Here is a 15802-nt window from a genome sequence, read left to right on the forward strand (position 1 = left end):
CTAATAGACCAAGTCCCACACAGTGCTAGAAGCCCAAATATTTTTTCAGAGCTAGATGCAGATAAAAATTATTTTTAATTTGCAACCTGGTGGAGGTTAGTATAGATGGACTAATAGACCAAGTCCCACACACTGCTGGAAGCCAAAATATTTTTTCAGAGCTAGATGCAGAAAAAAATTATATTGAATTTGCAACCTGATGCAGGTCAGTATCGATGGACTTGTAGACCAAGTCCCACACACTGCTAGAAGCCCAAATATTTTTTCAGAGCTAGATGCAGAAAAAATTATATTGAATTTGCAACCTGATGGAGGTCAGTATAGATGTACTAATAGAACAAGTCCCACACACTGCTAGAAGCCCAAATATTTTTTCACAGCTAGATGCAGATAAAAATTATTTTTAATTTGCAACCTGGTGGAGGTTAGTATAGATGGACTAATAGACCAAGTCCCACACACTGCTAGAAGCCCAAATATTTTTTCAGAGCTAGATGCAGATAAAAATTATTTTTAATTTGCAACCTGGTGGAGGTTAGTATAGATGGACTAATAGACCAAGTCCCACACACTGCTGGAAGCCCAAATATTTTTTCAGAGCTTGATGCAGAAAATTTTTTTATTGAATTTGCAACCTGATGGAGGTTAGTATAGATGGACTAATAGACCAAGTCCCACACACTGCTTGAAGCCCAAATATTTTTTCAGAGCTAGATGCAGAAAAAAATTACATTGAATTTGCAACCTGATGGAGGTCAGTATAGATGGACTAATAAAACAAGTCCCACACACTGCTAGAAGCCCAAATATTTTTTCAGAGCTAAATGCAGATAAAAAATATTTTTAATTTGCAACCTGGTGGAGGTTAGTATAGATGGACTAATAGACCAAGTCTCACACACTGCTGGAAGCCCAAATATTTTTTCAGAGCTAGATGCAGAAAAAAATTATATTGAATTTGCAACCTGATGGAGGTCAGTATAGATGGACTAATAGACCAAGTCCCACACACTGCTAGAAGCCCAAATATTTTTTCAGAGCTAGATGCAGAAAAAAATTATATTGAATTTGCAACCTGATGGAGGTCAGTATAGATGGACTAATAGAACAAATCCCACACACTGCTAGAAGCCCAAATATTTTTTCAGAGTAGGATGCAAATAAAAATTATTTTTAATTTGCAACCTGGTGGAGGTTAGTATAGATGGACTAATAGAACAAGTCCCACACACTGCTGAAAGCCCAAATATTTTTTCAGAGCTAGATGCAGATAAAAATTGTTTTTAATTTGCAACCTGGTGGAGGTTAGTATAGATGAACTAATAGACCAAGTCCCACACACTGCTGGAAGCCCAAATATTTTTTCAGAGCTAGATGCAGAAAAAAATTATATTGAATTTGCAACCTGATGGAGGTTAGTATAGATGGACTAATAGACCAAGTCCCACACACTGCTTGAAGCCCAAATATTTTTTCAGAGCTAGATGCAGAAAAAAATTACATTGAATTTGCAACCTGATGGAGGTCAGTATAGATGGACTAATAAAACAAGTCCCACACACTGCTAGAACCCCAAATATTTTTTCAGAGCTAAATGCAGATAAAAAATATTTTTAATTTGCAACCTGGTGGAGGTTAGTATAGATGGACTAATAGACCAAGTCTCACACACTGCTGGAAGCCCAAATATTTTTTCAGAGCTAGATGCAGAAAAAAATTATATTGAATTTGCAACCTGATGGAGGTCAGTCTAGATGGACTAATAGACCAAGTCCCACACACTGCTAGAAGCCCAAATATTTTTTCAGAGCTAGATGCAGAAAAAAATTATATTGAATTTGCAACCTGATGGAGGTCAGTATAGATGGACTAATAGAACAAATCCCACACACTGCTAGAAGCCCAAATATTTTTTCAGAGTAGGATGCAAATAAAAATTATTTTTAATTTGCAACCTGGTGGAGGTTAGTATAGATGGACTAATAGAACAAGTCCCACACACTGCTGAAAGCCCAAATATTTTTTCAGAGCTAGATGCAGATAAAAATTGTTTTTAATTTGCAACCTGGTGGAGGTTAGTATAGATGAACTAATAGACCAAGTCCCACACACTGCTGGAAGCCCAAATATTTTTTCAGAGCTAGATGCAGAAAAAAATTATATTGAATTTGCAACCTGATGGAGGTTAGTATAGATGGACTAATAGACCAAGTCCCACACACTGCTTGAAGCCCAAATATTTTTTCAGAGCTAGATGCAGAAAAAAATTACATTGAATTTGCAACCTGATGGAGGTCAGTATAGATGGACTAATAAAACAAGTCCCACACACTGCTAGAACCCCAAATATTTTTTCAGAGCTAAATGCAGATAAAAAATATTTTTAATTTGCAACCTGGTGGAGGTTAGTATAGATGGACTAATAGACCAAGTCTCACACACTGCTGGAAGCCCAAATATTTTTTCAGAGCTAGATGCAGAAAAAAATTATATTGAATTTGCAACCTGATGGAGGTCAGTCTAGATGGACTAATAGACCAAGTCCCACACACTGCTAGAAGCCCAAATATTTTTTCAGAGCTAGATGCAGAAAAAAATTATATTGAATTTGCAACCTGATGGAGGTCAATATAGATGGACTAATAGAACAAATCCCACACACTGCTAGAAGCCCAAATATTTTTTCAGAGCTAGATGCAGATAAAAATTATTTTTAGTTTGCAACCTGGTGGAGGTTAGTATAGATGGACTAATAGAACAAGTCCCACACACTGCTGAAAGCCCAAATATTTTTTCAGAGCTAGATGCAGAAAAAAATTATATTGAATTTGCAACCTGATGGAGGTCAGTATAGATGGACTAATAGAACAAGTCCCACACACTGCTAGAAGCCCAAATATTTTTTCAGAGCTAGATGCAGATAAAAATTATTTTTAATTTGCAACCTGGTGGAGGTTAGTATAGATGGACTAATAGACCAAGTCCCACACAGTGCTAGAAGCCCAAATATTTTTTCAGAGCTAGATGCAGATAAAAATTATTTTTAATTTGCAACCTGGTGGAGGTTAGTATAGATGGACTAATAGACCAAGTCCCACACACTGCTGGAAGCCCAAATATTTTTTCAGAGCTAGATGCAGAAAAAAATTATATTGAATTTGCAACCTGATGGAGGTCAGTATCGATGGACTAATAGACCAAGTCCCACACACTGCTAGAAGCCCAAATATTTTTTCAGAGCTAGATGCTGAAAAAATTATATTGAATTTGCAACCTGATGGAGGTCAGTATAGATGGACTAATAGAACAAGTCCCACACACTGCTAGAAGCCCAAATATTTTTTCACAGCTAGATGCAGATAAAAATTATTTTTAATTTGCAACCTGGTGGAGGTTAGTATAGATGGACTAATAGACCAAGTCCCACACACTGCTGGAAGTTCAAATATTTTTTCAGAGCTAGATGCAGAAAAAAATTATATTGAATTTGCAACCTGATGGAGGTCAGTATAGATGGACTAATAGAACAAGTCCCACACACTGCTAGAAGCCCAAATATTTTTTCAGAGCTAAATGCAGATAAAAAATATTTTTAATTTGCAACCTGGTGGAGGTTAGTATAGATGGACTAATAGACCAAGTCCCACACACTGCTGGAAGCCCAAATATTTTTTCAGAGCTAGATGCAGAAAAAAATTATATTGAATTTGCAACCTGATGGAGGTCAGTATAGATGGACTAATAGACCAAGTCCCACACACTGCTAGAAGCCCAAATATTTTTTCAGAGCTAGATGCAGAAAAAAATTATATTGAATTTGCAACCTGATGGAGGTCAGTATAGATGGACTAATAGAACAAATCCCACACACTGCTAGAAGCCCAAATATTTTTTCAGAGCTAGATGCAGATAAAAATTATTTTTAATTTGCAACCTGGTGGAGGTTAGTATAGATGGACTAATAGACCAAGTCCCACACAGTGCTAGAAGCCCAAATATTTTTTCAGAGCTAGATGCAGATAAAAATTATTTTTAATTTGCAACCTGGTGGAGTTTAGTACAGATGGACTAATAGACCAAGTCCCACACACTGCTAGAAGCCCAAATATTTTTTCAGAGCTAGATGCAGATAAAAATGATTTTTAATTTGCAACCTGGTGGAGGTTAGTATAGATGGACTAATAGACCAAGTCCCACACACTGCTAGAAGCCCAAATATTTTTTCAGAGCTAGATGGAGATAAAAATTATTTTAAATTTGCAACTTGGTGGAGGTTAGTATAGATGGACTCATAGACCAAGTCCCACACACTGCTAGAAGCCCAAATATTTTTTCAGAGCTAGATGCAGAAAAAAATTATATTGAATTTGCAACCTGATGGAGGTCAGTATAGATGGACTAATAGACCAAGTCCCACACACTGCTAGAAGCCCAAATATTTTTTCAGAGCTAGATGCAGAAAAAAATTATATTGAATTTGCAACCTGATGGAGGTTAGTATAGATGGACTAATAGAACAAGTCCCACACACTGCTAGAAGCCCAAATATTTTTTCAGAGCTAGATACAGATAAAAATTATATTCAGTTTGCAACCTGGTGGAGGTTAGTATAGATGGACTAATAGAATGATGCTATGCCCAAAAGGTTTTACTTCACTAGGTGCAGTAAAAAAATTGGTATTCTATACACAGGTGGTGTAGCTTGCAACACAGATAGGCTACTCCACTGACTAACTCACAATGCATGAGGCCAAAAATGATTCGCTTTGCTAGATTTAGCCAAATGCTGTGAAGAAAACTTGCACAGCACCGGCACAGACCTGACTGGCAAAAACTGATAGGAACTGATGTAACTTAGTCCTGAAAAGGACTGCAATTACAATTAGTCTTTACTCCCAACCTATCTATTTAAGACCACAGACCTGCCTGATAAAAGTCGTAGGAAATGCTGTAACCTAGTCCTTAAAAGGACTGCAATCACAACTCTTCCCTACTCCCAAGCTATCTGTAGATTTGTGCGAAAATTGGCTTGAAATTAACAAGGTATAGCGCACACAGCAACAGCGGTGCCATCTAACACGCAGTTGCAGCAGTGAGAAAATGGTGGCGACGGGGAAAATGGCTGGGTCTTATAGGGCAAGGACATGTGACATACACTGCCAATGACACATGCCCTTGCTTGTGTGAAAAAAAGCAGTTCGCTCCGTGTGTGTGCTGCTGATAGGCTGACAGATTGCACCTCCCCACTGTAAATGCGGGAAAGAGAAAAAAAAATGGAGATCTTCATTGTTCCTGCAGAGATCCATCCCCTGCCCCTCCCCCCGCCCTCTGTACACTCAAACTGCGTATTATCATTAATTTTCAGCATTACTGAGAAAAAATCCAGTTATGATTTTGGTGCACGAACAGTTATCGAACATAACCTCGAACAACCGAATTTTTTTCAAATCGTTCGTGTTCGCCGAACGGCTCTAACACCGCTCAAAACAGCTCGAATTTGAGATTGGCGAACAGTTCGAGTCAAACAACGCTCATCTCTAGTTAGGACCATCCCGACTGGGTACAATTTGGCGCTAGTGGGATGGATTTTATGCTTTTTTTTAAATCAAAAACAGTGTTTACTAAGTACCCTATGTTATTTATATGCCCTGTTGCTTTTTTACTTACTGCAGGGTATATGTTCATTTTGTTTCTTTGTTAGGTTTTTACTAGAGTAAAAAGTGGCATCATGTAATTCAGTGGATGATGAACAGTTTCTATACTTTTCTACACTTTAACTCTGATATCTACGTCAGGTATAGGATTTATACCATAATAAATCAATGAATTTCAATTTGAAAAGAGGAGAAACTGCATCAATAGCAGACAAAACCATTTTAAGTCTTCCACAGTAATGGAATTCCAGGTTTTTTATATCTGTGTGCTAAGAGTATTGGTCATAAATGTAACAATTCATCAAACATGGCAGACGATAAATAGATATGTTGGCCGTATTACTCTGAGAATATCAACATTAATGTATCTCATTTTGACATTTAAGATAGCGTATAGCTTTGTAGTGAAGATGATTATTAGTAATGTCATTAATGTTTTCCATTGTCCACTCTCTAATGTATATAAACATTACTTAATGTCGTGTTTGTTCTCCCAAAAGGAAGAACAGTAATTTTTGATTGATTCAAAGAATCACAGAAGTCACAGATTCCATTATCTTCTGGATTGATGATGTGATTTTCTAGATTTACATTACAGTTTGGTTAGTTGTGGTTGAGGTAGAACATTATTCATGATATAATGCAAAATTGAAGCTTAGCAGGTCCTTAGCGACAATCCCTTTCCTTCCGATATCATCTATAGTCATAGGTCAAGAATAAAAAATGTTCTTTGTAGCATAAATATAACTCTAAAAAAGAGATCTTTCAGTTAGGAAAATGTTTTTTTTATTCAAGATCATGTCTTAGTTAGAAGATATTTATGTTATTTAAATAAGTATGATGACATCATTTTAAAGCATTGTCTAATCTACAGGGTGGGCCATTTATATGGATACACCTAAATTAAATGGAAATGGTTGGTGATATCAACTTCCTGTTTGTGGTTCATTGGTATATGGGAGGGTGAAAACTTCTAGATGGGTGGTGACCATGGCGGCCATTTTGAAGTCGGCCATTTTGGATCCAACTTTATTTTTTTCAATGGGAAGAGGGTCATGTGACACATCAAACTTATTGAGAATTTCATAAGAAAAACAATGGTGTGCTTGGTTTTAACGTAACTTTATTCTTTCTTGAGTTTTTTACAAGTTTATGATCACTTATAAAATGTGTTGAAAGTGCTGCCCATTGTGTTGGATTGTCAATGCAACCCTCTTCTCCCACTCTTGACACACTGATAGCAACACCACAGAAGAAATGCTAGCACAGGCTTCCAGTATCCATTGTTTCAGATGCTGCACATCTCGTACCTTCACAGCATAGGCAACTGCCTTCAGATGACCCCAAAGATAAAAGTCTAAGGGGGTCAGATCGGGAGACCTTGGTGGCCATTCAACTAGCCCACGACGACCAGTCCACTTTCCAGGGAACTGTTCATGTAGGAATGCTCGGACCTGACACCCATAATGTGGTGATGCACCATCTTGTTGGAAAAATCTCAGGGAACGTGCCATCTTCAGTGCATAAAGAGGGCAACACATCATCATGGTGCAATTTCAGATATCCAGTGGCATTGAGGTTTCCATTGATGAAGAATGGCCCCACTATCTTTGTACCCCATATACCACACCATACCATCAAGATACGAGATGTGCAGCATATACTAATGTGCCACAAACAGGAAGTTGATATCACCAACCATTCCCATTTAATTTAGGTGTAGCCATATAAATGGCCCAGCTTGTACTTATACCAATAGATCAAAAATGATATTAGGAATTATATATTGGTTGTACACATTAGATAAATGAAGGCAAACCTGTCACGAATACGCCGCTCACTGTGTCCTAGGGATGCAGTGAGTGACAGCTCAACCACCCAATAGATGGCAGGGGCAAACTGGACTGTCAGAATTGTTCATGGGATAGTCCAGCTGCCCAATCAGGGACAGGAACGTACTGATTAACCTCATTCTAGGGCAGCATGGTGGCTCAGTGGTTAGCACTGCAGCCTTGCAGCGCTGGGGTGGGTTTCCTCCGGATTCTCCTGTTTCCTTCCACACTCCAAAGACATACTGATAGGGAATTTAGATTGTGAGCCCTGATGGGGACAGCAATAATTATGTATGTAAAGCGCTGTGGAATATGTTAGCGCTATATAAAAATAAAGATTATTATTATTCTAATTAGGGATAGTCCAGCCGCCCAATCAGGGGCTGGGATGTGTTGGGCTATCCCCATGCAAATTATAGATTTCCCAGCAGCCCAATCACAGGTTGGGCCTGTTGGGCTTCTTCCAGGTGTCAGCCTTTCAGGGTGAGTGCCTGTTATTTAGCTGACTGACAATGGTCATACCATTGCCAGTTGTAGCTTTGCTCGGTGGTATGCCTGTCTTTTCCTTCTGTGTTCTGCTCTTCTGATCTTTTGCTGGCTGACCTCGGATCTTGCTTTCGACTATTCATTTGCCTAGCCCCTTTGTCTCAATGCGCTACTATTTTGTAATTGTGACCTCAGACTGTGACCCGTTCACACTCTTTGTCTTGTCTCCCTGCATTTGACATATCCTCTTGGTATTTGACCCTGGACTTCTTGACTCCCGTTTCTCGGCTTGTCCGTGAGACGTGACTATAGCCAGTGTCACAAAACCCCTTTGTAATCATTAGGATGTACCTCCATCTACTGTTTATAATGCCTCCTAACCAGGGTTGCCAGCTAGACTTTTTATCTTTTCTGGACAGCTTATCAAAAAATCACGGACAGACAATATTTTTTATGGACACACTTGAAAAACATAATAAATCATTATGATTATAAGCGATACATGTCTACAGCCCATAATTCTGATATGAAGACCTAAGCTGCAGTCACTGTAAACTGTAAAATGATGATAATTATGGTCAAGTTAATCTGCATAATTTTCTTCAGCTTCAAAAAAATCATGGACGCCTTACATTTTTTTTACGGACTGGTCAAAAAAGAGCCCTATTTTTACGAACTTTCCTGGAATTTCTGAATGGTTGGCAACCTGCTACTGACCTTCCCCAAGACATTTTTCTGCCGGGAAATAATTTGTCTCCAGAATTATTTGGCAGTAACTTGTCTACCTTTTCCCAACTGAGTAAACATGCAAATTTGACTGATCTTACATATAAATGGGAAAGCTAGGTGAGATAGATGTCAGACAGACATGCATTTTTCCAACAAATATCTTTCAATATTGTATGGCCATCTTTAGTGTGGGTACAGACATGCCAATAATTTAGCAGATCTATTTCATAATAAGTGTTGAAAATGGTATAATGTCACCATCTCAAAATGGGCTTTCAAGTTCAGACATGATACAGGACACTCTGTTTAGTAAAATCTAAAAGCTATGTGTTTTTCACCCCTTTACACAGATTCAGACTTAACAGTTTTATTACATGTGAGGATTGTCTATTTCTTACACATTCTTCACATGTAATAAAGCTGTCAAACAGTTGCAAATCATGCACACGGGAGCAATTCAACCATATCACCGAGCAGCTATAAATACTCGGAGCTCGGCCCGAGCGTACTCGGACAGAACATACTTGCTCAACACTAATAATTAGTGAACAATACAAGAGTTATTTGGATTTAGCTTAAAAGTGGAGGATTTTACATTGAAATAATACTTGCTATCTATAGAAGATCCACAGATTGGACTGGACTGTTTGTCATCGTGAAGTCTTGCATGCGTCATACGGATTTTCGGTGTATATTGTTTGTGTTGCGAATATTAAACAGCCGGCAAATGATATGTCATATGTGCTCCTGAGTCTGGATGATCTCCCAGTGCAGTAAGCATTTGCTACATATTAATAAATTGTTTTCAGTCAAGCTTCATTAATCTTTACCGTAAAATTACCCCAACATTTTTCATCTGCACAGCCATTTCAACACGATGTTTCCTGACAAATAATCACCATAAGCTCTTAAAAGATGAAAGCAGCAGCAGGAGCTATTCACATATTTGCACAACTCATTACTATATTAGTTGAAGAAATGGTAGGCTAGAATTAGGCCACTTGAAATGCTTCTGAAAGACTGGATGACTTCTGAATACTGTGCAAACATCAGAAATTGCAAAAATGTAATGATTTTTTTTAATATAACATTATTAGAAAGTATTAATACGGCCCTGATAATGGCAAGACTAAAATTAATGATTTGTACTTGAAAAAAGTGTATCATAATGCAAATTGTTTAAATTAGTTTTGCTTGTAGCAGCGTTGTCTTTATTTGCGTCAAATTTATCAAAGCGCTGCATGATGTTTGGTAAATTTGCGGCATCTTTAGGTATAACAGAGCTGTCATTGCACATTATATATCATTGACCTTTTTGCAATGAGAATTGTAACTTTTGCAAGACTTTTTAAAAAGTTGCAATTCATAAATCTGGCTTAGGGTGCTTTCACACTGCGTTTTGGCACCCATTCGTTGGTTCTGTCGGGGCTTACGTCCGAATCCCCCCCACTATGGTGCCGACAGAGTGAACGTTGTTGTGCATCATTTTCTGGGGTGTACGCATACTGGAGATGCACACCCAGTGTCTTATGTCTTAGTGTCAGCCTCCGGTAGGTGTATAAGCCCGAAAATGATGCATGACAGAGCTCATGTTCACTCTGTCGGCACTATTATAGTCTATGGCCCCATCAATGCATACGTCCAAATCCCGTTTTATGGAGGTTCAGACGTAGTGCACATTCACGCTGTTGGCCCCATAGCAGGGGTATTCGGATGTAAGCCCTGACGGACCAACAAACGGGTGCCAAAACGCAGTGTGAAAGCACCCTTAGACTTATTTGCTCAGCTAACCAGGCCTACTTTCCTACCCACATTTCAAAAGTGGCGTGTGGCATAAAAATCACAATTTTTTGAGCATAACAACTTGCAATTAAATTTGTAATTATTTGAATCTTAAAATCTGTCAAATAAACTTGATAAATTTGGATCTAAAGCCCTGATTCTTTAAAGGGAATCTGTCAGCAGTTTTTGCAATGTAATTTGACAGAAGTATTAGGTAGGGAAAGAGACCCTGATTCCAGTGATGTATCATTAAGTTTACTGGGTGCAGCAGTTATAATCTAATCACAGAATGCTGAGCTGTGTATAACCCCGCCCACACCACTGATTGGCAGATTTCTGTGTACATTGTATAGTGAACTGCTAATCAGTGCTGGGTGCGTGGTTGGACTACAAGGAATGAGGCAGCTTGTCCTGTAATGATAATCTCCTGCTGATAAAACACTGATTGTATTGAAACAGCAAAACAAAGCTCAGTAAGAGGCACATCACTGGAATCAGGGTCTCTGCCCCAACATCATGGTGCTGTTAGATTACAAACAAAAACCTGGTAACAAATTCTGCACGCCAGTCTTAATGAAGGAAACACCGGAGTAAGATGCACTTTTCTAATAGTTGGTGAAGCTGGCTAAGAGTGGCATAAAAAATGCCAAATGTCATAGCGTTTTTGGCAACATCAACTTGAGCAAACATGCTACATTTTTGCTCAAGTTGCTCATTTTTGCTACATTTCAGGCAGTTTTACCCCAGAATTCTGTTGAAAGCTGCTTGATGAATTAAGCTCTAAATGTTTCAAACTTTTGCTTTCATCAAGAAATCCTCCACCTGCAACAGATGTGTCCTTGCTTACCTTTCCTTTTTAACTGACATATCCCAAGATGGTTGACACGAAATGACCAGATTTGAAACATTATATTCTAACAGGAGACATACAGGTGCTTCTCAAAAAATTAGATCATCAAAAAGTTAATTTATTTCAGTTCTTCAATTCAAAAAGTGAAACTCATATATTATATAGATAGAGTCATTACAAACAGAGTGATCTATTTCAAGTGTTTATTTCTGTTAATGTTGATGATTATCTCAGTAAATTAGAATAATTAACAAAAAACACCTGCAAAGGCTTCCAAACCTTTAAAAAGGTCCCTTAGTGTGTTTCGGTAGGCTCCACAATTATGGGGAAGACTGTTGACTTGACAGATGTCCAGAAGGCAGTCATTGACACACTCTACAAGGAGGGTAAGTCACAAAAGGTCATTGCTAAAGAAGCTGGCTGTTCACAGAGTGCTGTATCCAAACATATTAATGGAAAGTTGAGTGGAAGGAAAAAGTGTGGTAGAAAAAGGTGCACAAGTATCCGTGATAACCGCAGCCTTGAAAGGATTGTTAAGAAAAGGCCATTCAAAAATTTGGGGGAGATTCACAAAGAGTGGACTGCTGCTTGAGTCATTGCTTGAAGAGTCACCACACACAGACGTATCAAGGACATGGGCTTCAAGTGTCGCATTCCTTGTGTCAAGCCACTCATGACCAATAGACAATGCCAGAAGCATCTTACCTGGGCCAAGGAGAAAAAGACCTGGACTGTTGCTCAGTGGTCCAAGGTGTTGTTTTCAGATGAAAGTAAATTTTGCTTTTCATTTGGAAATGAAGGTCCCAGAGTCTGGAGGAAGAGTGGAGAGGCCACAATCCAAGCTACTTGAGGTCTAGTGTGAAGTTTGCACAAGCAGTGATGGTTTGGGGAGCCATGTCATCTGCTGGTGTAGGTCCACTGTGTTTTATCAAGACCAAAGTCAGCACAGCCATCTACCAGGAAATTTTAGAGCACTTCATGCTTCCCACTGCCGACAAGCTTTTTGGAGATGGAAATTTCATTCTCCAGCAGGACTTGGTACCTGTCCACACTGCCAAAAGTACCAATACCTGGTTTACACACAACAGTATCACTGTGTTTGATTGGCCATCAAATTCGCCTGACCTATTGTCCAGAGGAAGTTGAGAGACACCAGACCCAACAATGCAGACGAGCTGAAGGCTGCTATCAAAGCAACCTGGGCTTCCATAACACCTCAGCAGTGCCACTGGCTGATCGCCTCCATGCCACGCCACATTGATGCAGTAATTGATGCAAAAGGAGCCCCGACCAAGTATTGAGTGCATTTACTGAACATACATTTCAGTAGGCCAACATTTTGGATTTTAAAAACATTTTTCAAGCTGTTGTTATAAAGTATTCTAATTTACTGAGATAATGACTTTTGTGTTTTCATTGACTGTAAGCCATAATCATCAACATTAACAGATTTAAACACATGAAATAGATCACTCTGTTTGTAATGACTCTATATGAGTTTCACATTTCGTATTGAAGAACTGAAATAAATTAACTTTTTGATGATATTTTAATTTTGTGAAAAGCACCTGTATATGCTATGTGTCGATATGTGGCCACACTATGGTTGTACAGTAAATGGCAGCCGATCAAGGATTTTGCTTGCATGTCACAATAATGTACTGAATTTGTCTTGTGTCTTGAAATTTGTTAATTGTTTTGGCCAATTCTTTATAGAGAGAATTAAGCTGAAAGCTTCTTTCCTAAAAAGTTCTTCAAAAATCTGCAACATTGCTTTGTGTCATTGTCCTTTTGTAGGATAAAAACCGTTCCAAACTTCATTTAACATTACATACTGTTGCAAAATGGAGTGATAGCTATTGGTGATTGAGATTCTGTTTGACAAGTATGTAAGGTGCCAGAGGACGGTAGTTGTGGTTGAGTTGCTGCTCACATCAGGGGACACCTAGTTCGTTTCAACATTCAAAAGTTTACTGGCCAGTTCAAGTAGATCAGATTGTAACACGCAGTATCGGGCACAGCACCCTCCGGTTCTAGTTTCAGTAATACTGTACATTTTCCGTTTCACTTTTAGTTCCGCCTGAAACATCCCTACTCTTACTGGTTCCTTCAGTCCCAGGGATTTCCCTTCCGGCCTCACAATATTGTGGAGATCCACTACTTTTCCCACACACGGTTCCACGTCCATCTTCCTCTGTATGGAAGGGGTTATGGTACTCTCCATAGCATCTGTTTCGAGCCTTAGGCTTCGAACGTTGCCGGAATGTCCGCAGGGCATGTTGTAAGGTCTCATATCACCCAACACCAAATGTACTCCTCTAGCTGTCAGCCCACTGCTCCTTGAACTTTACCATGTCACTGTCACCAAAGAACTTTCTCACTAACTAACTAAAACAGGAAGTGATTCCATTTTTACTTGCCCCACCCCCTCCCATTCTGGGCTAGTCCCAAAACATTAACTGTATCCTGCCCTAATGTACCTATAGTCATGATCTATTTCTAACCTAAGAAACTAAACTGTGTGTTATGCTATGCTTACCATATACTGATGCTGGAGAGTACCTTACTCAAGCTAGGCATTATCGTCACAGTACCTACACAGCAGCACCATTACCTTAATACATTACATTCCTTAAAACCGCATGACATAGTTCACACTTCACATATCATAATACATGTATAAAAACGCATGACACTTTACTCGATTGTTGTCTTCAAGGGCAGGAACACGACACTACAATCCACACCCTTACATGCACACCCCCAGTCTAACCTCAAACTCATCTGATTTAAATCGCTCAAACTTCGATAGGTCAATTAAACTTTAGTGCAAAAATTATGGATAATCATTCAGTTGTTTAATGTTGTTGAAAAAAAGCAGATCACAGACATGGCACAAAACTAAAGTCATTTCAAATGGCAACTTTATGGCTTTAAGAAACACTAAAAGAAATCAAGATAAAAAATGTGGTACTCAGTAAGGGTAATTTTTTTCAGATCAAGCGGAAGGAAAAAATTATGGAATCACTCAATTCTGAAGAAAAAAATATGGACTCACCCTGTAAATTTTCATTTCCAAAACTAACGCCTGCATCAAATTAGATCTGCTCGTTAGTTTGCATATAAAAAGGAGTGATCACACCTTGGAGAGCTGTTGCACCAAGTGGACTGACATGAATCATGGCTCCAACACAATTGATCATGTCAATTGAAACAAAGGAGAGGATTATCAAACTCTTAAAAGAAGGTAAATCATCACGCAATGTTGCAAAAGATGTTGGTTGTTCACAGTCAGCTGTGTCTAAAATCTGGACAAAATACAAACAACATGGGAAGGTTGTTAAAGGCAAACATACTGGTAGACCAAGGAAGACATCAAAGCGTCAAGACCGGAAACTTAAAGCAATATGTCTCCAAAACAGGAAATGCACAACAAAACAAATAAAGAACGAATGGGAGGAAACTGGAGTCAATGTCTGTGACCGAACTGTAAGAAACCGCCTTAAGGAAATGGGATTTACATATAGAAAAGCTAAACAAAAGCCATCATTAACACCTAAACAGAAAAAAACAAGGTTACAATGGGCTAAGGAAAAGCAATCGTGGACTGTGGATGACTGTATGAAAGTCATATTCAGTGATGAATCGCGAATCTGCATTGGGCAAGGTGATGATGCTGGAACTTTTGTTTGGTGCCGTTCCAATGAGATTTAAAGATAAATAAAAAAAATATAAAGATGACTGCATGAAGAGAACATGCAAATTTCCACAGTCATTGATGATATGGGACGGCATGTCTAGTAAAGGCACTGGGGAGATGGCTGTCATTACATCTTCAATAAATGCCCAAGTTTACATTGATATTTTGGACAGTTTTCTTATCCCATCAATTGAAAGGATGTTTGGGGATGATGACATCATTTTTCAAGATGATAATGCATCCTTCCATAGAGCAAAAACTGTGAAAACATTCCTTGAAAGAAGACACATAAGGTCAATGTCATGGCCTGCAAATAGTCCGGATCTCAATCCAATTGAAAATCTTTGGTGGAAGTTGAAGAAAATGGTCCATGACAAGGCTCCAACCTGCAAAGCTGATCTGGCAACAGCAATCAGAGAAAGTTGGAGCCAGATTGACGAAGAGTATTGTTTGTCACTCATTAAGTCCATGTCTCAGAGACTGCAAGCTGTTATTAAAGCCAGAGGTGGTGCAACAAAATACTAGTGATGTATTGGAGTGTTCTTTTGTGTGTTTGTTTTTCATGATTCCATAATTTTTTCCTCAGAATTGAGTGATTCCATAATTTTTTTCCCTCTGCTTGGTCTGAAAAAAATTACCCTTACTGAGTACCACATTTTTAATCTTGATTTCTTTTAGTGTTTCTTAGAGCCATAAAGTTGCCATTTGAAATGACTTTAGTTTTGTGCCATGTCTGTGATCTGCTTTTTTTCAACAACATTAAACAACT

Source organism: Phyllobates terribilis, unplaced genomic scaffold, assembly GCF_046119375.1.
Source record: "Phyllobates terribilis strain yellow unplaced genomic scaffold, ASM4611937v1 Scaffold_4__5_contigs__length_816908805, whole genome shotgun sequence".
Lineage (NCBI taxonomy): Eukaryota > Metazoa > Chordata > Amphibia > Anura > Dendrobatidae > Phyllobates > Phyllobates terribilis.